The following is an 8,158-nucleotide window of genomic DNA, read 5'->3' as shown; positions in this document are numbered from 1 at the left end:
GAATGGCATGGGTCATATCTCAACTTAAGTTAATATCCTACTCTCTAAAAGATCCAACTTATAATAGATCCACACCCACAGGAATGGATTAGCTTTAAGAACATGGTCTTCTTCTGGGTTTTACAGCTTCAAACCTTCACAGATATATGTGAATCAATTGTATTATCATCAATTAATGCAAGATTCATAACATAATTCACCCAGATATATAGAGAGCAAGTGAGGCTTTGGCCATTAAATTAACTATAAATGCTTACTCAATTGAGCATAGATTTTTACTTTCTTGTGTCATTATTCTTTAAATACATCAAAAGACAGTACACTAAAATAATGTAATCAAGTTGTGTAAGCATTGTTGTGATTGAATATGATACATCTGCAGTGTAGATGAAACAGGGCACACTGGCAAAACCGAATGGTGAAACTGCACCATGTTTTCCTTTCCATGCCTCAAAAACACCCATTTATCAGCTAGTACACACTCCTAGAAAGAAGTCAGTTATGCTGCACCAGCCAGTGCAAAACACATGTAATTGTGGGATTGATAGAAGCCTCTTATACGTAGGTCAAATTGTATCATAAATATTTAATAACAAAATCAAATGTTGCTGAAAATAAAGTGCAATAAAATTATGTAAATTCTTAAATATACCAAAAAGCAAGCATTACACATACATAGGAAAATCATTGAAAGAAAATACATCTACAGATTAACATTTCGTTTTCCTATTTGAATTTCATTGTATTCTATGTCAACGTCACACCTTAAAATATAAAAATATGTCACTTTGAAACTTGTGCTAATCCATCCCTGGTGAAATAGATTAATTAAGTATTTCTCTACAAATATTTTCCTCATTACCCAGACATAATTAGAGCATGGGAAAGAAATCCAAAATATGTTGCCCAATGTTATGGATTTTTGTGGGGAACTCAGCTCTCTGTTACTAACCTAACATGGAAGAATAAGTCCTTGAATCTTGAAACATTGGAATCATGCCAAATAACATTCCTTGGGAATTGGCCCCTGAGCTCTCTAGATACTATCATTATCATCAATATTCAATATAAGTGTTGTGGTGGCATTAACAAGGGACAATGCAGGGGACATTCTGCTCTGTTTGTGCTCACAGTAGCTCACTGGTGTACTTGTGAAACATAATTTCAAGATTAACTTTCTATTTGACCAGAACCTGAAAAACAACTTTAGGTTGCTATTTTGCTTCAGAATAAAAAGAAAGTCATGCATAAAAAATTAAGCAATGTTATCTTGAAGGATTACAAATATATATCTGAAATTTCAGGATTCTTAGCTTACATATCATATTTGTGAGAAAATACTTATGAGATAATGCTGGAAGTGTATATTCACAAACTTTGGTTTATGGTAAGTATTATATTCTAAAAGTTAGTGTATCTTAGTTTATAGAAAAATAAGAGGATATTATTTAATGAAATGCAAATATATGCATATCATGTCATCCTTACCTAAATTTTGCCAGGATTTATAGAAATGGAAATAAAGAGCTCATGATAGCAAAGTCATCGAGCAATGTCTATATATTAAAAATAGGCATTTTGAAAAAATATTAGTTTAGATAACCACTTGAATGATATATCTGTGAAAAATCAATGGTACAATGCATTGTATAATATTAATACTATGCTGTAAAGCAGTAAAGTAGCCTGAGGATTTAATTTATGATCTGTCATTTTTATTAAGTACAATTGGATACAAATAACAGTAAATGATGTATTAATTATCTCTATCATCATGGTTTGTTATATATCCAGTACTTTTTAGTTTTTTCTTCTGAAATTAATTTAGAGTAAAAAGGGTGTTATGAGCATGATCTTTTTTTTTACATGGGCAAGCACCGGGAAATGAACCTGGGTCCTCTGGCATCACAAGTAAGCATTCCTACCTGCTGAGCCACCGTGGCCCATCCTGAGCATGATCTTTTGACTCAAAAATATTGGTAGAATCACTGCACCAGCAGCACTTAATGGTTGTGACCGAATAAGTGAACTTTGTGTTCCCTTTTATTATCTAAAACAATTGTGCACAGTAGTACCTTTGATCTATTATTTTCACCTGGATAAATAGCTAAGTAATAGGAAGTTTTTATAATAGTTCAGGTACATTTAAATTATTCAGTATCTATGAGTTTCTATTACCTAAAATGGAAATGAAGATATATATTGAATTTATATTTGGCAGCCAAGCTAAGAATTTTTCACTCACATTTTCAAAATGTTTCATAAAGTTCAAGGAATATGAAACTAACTTTTTAAAATGCATAATTATTAATATGAATTTATAACATTTTGAAATCTTTCATGCCAAGTATCACCTTTGATTTCTCTGCAGTTTACAAAAGTTGAATGCTATGGGAAGTAGGAATGACACAAATGTGACTCATTTCATTCTTATGGGATTCAGACTCTGAAGTGATCTGATCAGTCCTCTTTATGCTGTTTCTCCTGATATATCTGACTGCTGTGTTTGGGAATGCAGGGATGATACTGATAATTCACCTGGATCCCAAGTTTTGCACACCCATGTACTTTTTCATCAGTCACCTGTCATTTCTGGACATTTTTTACTCCACAGTCATTATACCTAAAACTTTAGAGAACTTACTATTCTCCAACAACTATATTTCATTCATGGGCTGCTTCACCCAAATGGCCTTTTGCCTTTCTGGGTATCACTGAATGTTTCCTGCTTTCTTCAATGGCCTATGACCACTATGTAGCCATCTGCAACCCTCTTCACTACACTTTGGTTATGTCCACAAGGCTCTGCTATGTTCTCATCACTGTGTCCTACATAATGGGTTTTATTCAATCATTAGTCATTGTTCATTATGTGAGTAGTTTGCATTTCTGCAACTCCAATGTTATCTATCACTTTTTCTGTGATACAACTCCAATTTTAGTCCTATCCTGCATGAACACTCATGGTATGGAAATCATGACATTCATTCTTGGTAGTTTAACTGCAATGGTGTCTCACTATGATCTCTGTGTCCTATGGGTCCATATTGTCTTCAATCTTGAAAATTAACTCCACTTCAGGAAAGGACAAAGCCTTCTCTAATTGTGCCTCCCACTTCTTGGGAGTCACCATCTTTTATGTCACTACAAATTTTACCTGCTTAAAACCAAAGAAGTCCTACTACTTGGGACAAGATCATGTGGCCTCTGTGTTTTACACTATGGTGGTCTCCATGGTGAATCCATTCATTTATAGTATGAGGAACAAAGATGTGAAAAATGCCCTCAGTGCAGTCATGCAGAAGAAAGAGGGCTCCAGTCAGATGAAATGACTGTGATTCTGAACATTTTTCTATCTTTGTCATTTGGATATTTATTTTCTAAGCACAGTTGCATCTTTTAATATGTTAGAATTTCAGTTGAGCTATCCCTTATCGGATCACATATAATCTGATATATTTCCAAGAATGTGTTTTTATAAATAGTAGCATTTTAGGCACGAAATATGTGGTAGTCTTGTGGTTCAAAAATATGTATTTAATGAGCAAAAATATAAAAAATTTTAAAACCACAGTAATATGCTTGAAATTGTGTCACAGAAATCTCCAAGCTTATTCAAACTTGAGTGAATTTTATCCTGGAAAGTTTTGTCAGATAATTCCATTTCCTCTGTTGAAAAAATATATAGTACATCTTAAAATTGCTGCTCTGGACTAGAAAATCTAGGGTTTGCATCCCAGAACTGCCACCTTTTATCTATATGTACCTTAGGAAGTCACTGAATATTTAAATCTAATTGCCTGAAGAGATATTTTACAGATTATATAAGATGATGAATGGAAAGAACTTAAGGTAGTACTAATAAATCTTCATGATGACAATCCTCAGAATGTCTACAATCTTGTAAAATTTGGAATACACAATAGTTTTTGTTGTGCAAATGTTCATTTGTCCTTTATAAATGCTTTTGACTAATCTTCATAAACAAATATTGGAAAAAGGAAAAGAGTAATTCAACATTTTTTCATAAACCAAATAAAATATGGTGATAGAATTGTTATAGAAAAAAGTATTTGTGAACATTGATGAAATGCTGGGAAATATTTTAAATTATTAAAGAAAATAGAAACATCTAGCAATTTTTGAGAGACTTCTTCATTGTCTTCTAGGTGCATATCTTCAATAGCTCTACATAATATTGTACATATGTATATAATTTTTAGTCAATTTCTATTTCTATTCTTTTGTTTTACATTCATCACTAAACCCTTTGGTTATTCCTTTGACATTTATGCTTGGGAGATGAATATTTCCTTGGTATATCAGTTAAGTCAAGAGTCTCTACTTGCAATACATTAAGACCTGAAGTTTTGTAAATTCATCAAGTTAAATACTTGCACATGTTTGTCTCTGTTCTGTGTGTACTTGCTAACCATTTGAAAACCCTACCATTCTGTGGTGCATCGAAAAGCTTCAGTGATTACTATTTCTTTGTATAATTTCAATGTAATATAAATAAATTTCCTTTTTCCTGGATACCATATGTTCTTTAAAACCATAAATTTTTAAATTAAATTTTGGTTCATTTGCTTTTACCTATTATGGAAGTGGAAAGTTGCATAGCCAAGAATTTATAATGAACCCAAATTTTGTACATCCCATGAATTTTTGTCAGGTGGCTGCCAATAATTTCTTTTGAAAGTGTTTCTCTGTTATTTAGAATTTCAGTTTTAATTTTTATAGCTATGCAATGTATATTTAAGAAAATATGTATCTTTCACTTTCTTATATTTATTTGTATTTGTACTTAAACTTTGATTATTAGATATGCTTTTTTGCTTCAAGTGATTTTTAGCTTTCTTTTATTGTAAAAAAATAACATTCATACCAAAAAGCAATAAATCTCAAAGCACAATGCAACAATTGACCCTAGAACAGACTTTAGAGTCAAGCATGGCCCGCAATTGCACAATCCCATGTCCTTCCTTCTAGCTGCCCCAAGATACCAAAGACCAAAAGAAAAATCAATACAACAATTTGGCAGTCACACATCCATCAAATCCCTCCTCACTTCCACAACTCCATCTTCTCCCGTGATATCCCTGAATTCCCAGAGATTGCTGGGCCACCTCTGCTACAACACTGTGATGTTGGAAAGAGCTGTTGACAACACAGAATAATTAATGTCCTGGAGATGTTGGCTCCCTGGGCCTCAGGACTCATCTGGCTTACTAAAACATCTGGAGGCTGCAGGCTTCTGGAAAGCAATCACAGTGCATGGAACATTTGTAGAATCCCAGACAAAATCTCAGGAATTCCTCAGGATTGCAGGTATGGCATTGCTTGAGGTCCACAAATCATGATAATATGAATATCTAGTTGATGCTTGCATGAGTGCAGTCTCCAGAGTAACCATTCAAATCTATCCAAACTCCATCAACCACTGACATACCGTTTTCTTACAATTCTCTTCCCCCTTTTGGTAAGAAAGTCATAATTGAACTCATGGAGCCAGTGTTAGGTTCATACCCAAGAGTCAAATCTCACACTGCCAAGGAGACCAGCATCCCCAGAGACCGTGTCCCACATAGTGAAGAGGACAGTGATTTGAAAGAGATAAAGGCCACATTTGAACAAAAAAAAGAGGTCTTTTGGAAGCAATTTCTAGGCACAACTAGAGTAGATTAAGCTTCCCAACCACAAAAACAAGCTTCACAGGAGCAAGCCTCAGGACCAAGTGTTTGGACCATTGATGTGGGAGGCCCCAATATCCTAGAAAACACCAGGAGGTTTTCCAGTGGTAAAAAATAGTAGTTATATATGTTTTTTCACATCCCTCAAGGAACTCTGCCAACACTTCTTACTTATCTGGTCAACATACACTGGGATATATCTATGCATTATATTAAACTATGGAGAACTACAAGCCTTATTCCCATATTGAGCTCCCTGTGCTTGAGTTATTTACATTTTTTATCCAGGCAGATTGGTCAGATTATACTACCAAAAGTTTTGGTTCTGAACAAAATAAATCTTTCCTTTGACGACATAGAGCAGGTGAAGTTCTAAAATACAATGTCTTCTCTACCCTGTACTATGATCTAGCTTAGTCTGGACCCAACTACATTCACTCTTATCTCTAATCAAAGCCTAATCTCTGTTTCAATTTCCCCAAAACTATGTGCAGAAATGCTGACCCTTAAACTGTAAAACTCCCACTCTGATTCTTAGGTGTCATATTGGTACCCAATGTTTCAGGGAAATCCCAGGATATACATATGTAGTAGGGCATCTCAAAATCTAGAAATTAAAATTACTGCTCTGGACTAAATGTGACTGCTATAAGACCTTACAGACAAGGACCCAATTATCTTATATTTATTTTCTAAATGAGAACTTAGAGTATAAGCTTTATTGTTCCTAGTTTATTTTTCATTATATAATGTCCAACAGTTCATTCACAACACTGCATGCCTCACAACTTCATATCTTTCTGTAGAAGCACAATATATGATCATATGTATACACCATGCTTCCCCATCCTTCTTTTATATCTGCCTATCCTTCAGCCACTTCACCCATTGGACATTCCATTTAATGTCCAAATTCAAGAGACCATCTCCCAATTTTAGATAGTTTTCATTGCTCCCAAGAGGAAAATAACTGACAAACACACTCTCATTAAATAGAAAATCCAAATCTTCCTTTTACTATAGTCCCACTTGTCCATTATTTACCCATGGTATTGCTGTGGTTCTATCAATGTTTTCCTTTTTAAAATAGCCCATAACATGCAATAGTAGTTTCACTCTTATACCCTGATATTACACAGACTTTACAAGATGTGTATGTTTAAAGTTTTTCTTGAATGGACATTTATATTTGTAGTGTTAATTGGTGGGATATATGGCTCTGCACAACTTCTTTCAACCATACCCACCTTCAATATGACAATGTAACTTAAAGAACTGGTAATGAACTGCCTTCACTTAAATTTCCTTACATTTCAGTTTTACTACATCAGCTAACTTTTCATTCATATCTAACTTCCATGTATATATAGCTCCCCTGTATTCTATATTATAACTCTTTGAATTTACTTTTATCATGGTCATAATAGTGAAATTGTATGGTATCTATCCTTTTGTGCCTGGCTTATTTCACTTGGCCTATGTCCCCAAGATTAATCAAACAGGGTGAGTACCAAGATGGTGACTTAGCCAAGTGTGGGTTTTAATTTGTCCTCCAGAACAGATACTAAATAGCTAGGAAAAGTACAGAACAACTGCTGGGGCCACATCAGTGACCAGACACACAGTATACCCCAGTCTGGACCACTTGGACTGACTGTGAGCCCCCCCCCATAACTGTATGTTCCTGAAGCCATGGCGGTTGGTGCCATTCCCCCACAAGCCACTTCCCAGAGGGAAAAGAAAAGGGACTTTACCAGCAGCAGGTGATGAGTGCAACTAAGCTACAGTTATGGAATTAACTCACAAATTCTGACTATTAAAAATAGGCCCCCAGCTCAGTTGAGCCTGGCCAAAGTGGAGGTTGCTGATTTTTGCCCCAGCACTAAGGGGGTGGGGTTGACAGAAAAAGAAAAAAAGAAACAGAGGTTTTTGGATCAGATAGCACATAATATTTGAAAGGGTCTGGGCTCTGAAGGAAAGGAGGGGGCACATAGGATCTGAAGGTACACAAAGCAACATACCAACTTCTTCTCTTGATTGGCAAACCTGAGGAATGGGTGTACTGCTCCAAGAAGGACTTTTCTCTTTCTTTTTGTGGCTGTGTTTCTACAAATACCTGACTGCCTTTGGATAGAGCAGTAGGGCTTCTCAGGCTGCAACTCCCCAGGCATAGACAGAAACAAGCTTGTTTGAGAGCTTATCTGGAGCCTGTACCTTCACCAGGAGAGAGGTGGGGCCTAGCTCATTGAATACCCTCACTCATGGAATTCAGACCCAAGGGTTTCAAAAATTGAAGTGATTAAATCCAGCCTACAGCCTCTCCTCTGTCTCCATCATGACCCCGGAAGAACAGACTGCCAAAGTTAAAGGTACCATATCACCTTATGCTGGTGGGTCCTGCAGGCTGACAAGCACAACATACTGGGCAGGAGAGGAAAAAGACAGAGTCCAGAGACTTCACAGGA

General features: G+C 35.5%; 1 pseudogene; it reads left to right on the top strand.

Moving 5' to 3' along the window:
* The first annotated feature begins 2,390 nt into the window (after positions 1–2,390).
* On the top strand, positions 2,391–3,332 carry LOC143672835 (olfactory receptor 8H1-like; annotated as a pseudogene).
* Positions 3,333–8,158: the final 4,826 nt, after the last annotated feature.

Source organism: Tamandua tetradactyla (assembly GCF_023851605.1).
Source record: "Tamandua tetradactyla isolate mTamTet1 chromosome 18 unlocalized genomic scaffold, mTamTet1.pri SUPER_18_unloc_1, whole genome shotgun sequence".
NCBI classification, from domain to species: Eukaryota; Metazoa; Chordata; class Mammalia; order Pilosa; family Myrmecophagidae; genus Tamandua; species Tamandua tetradactyla.
This window is presented reverse-complemented; position numbering and strand designations above follow the sequence as displayed.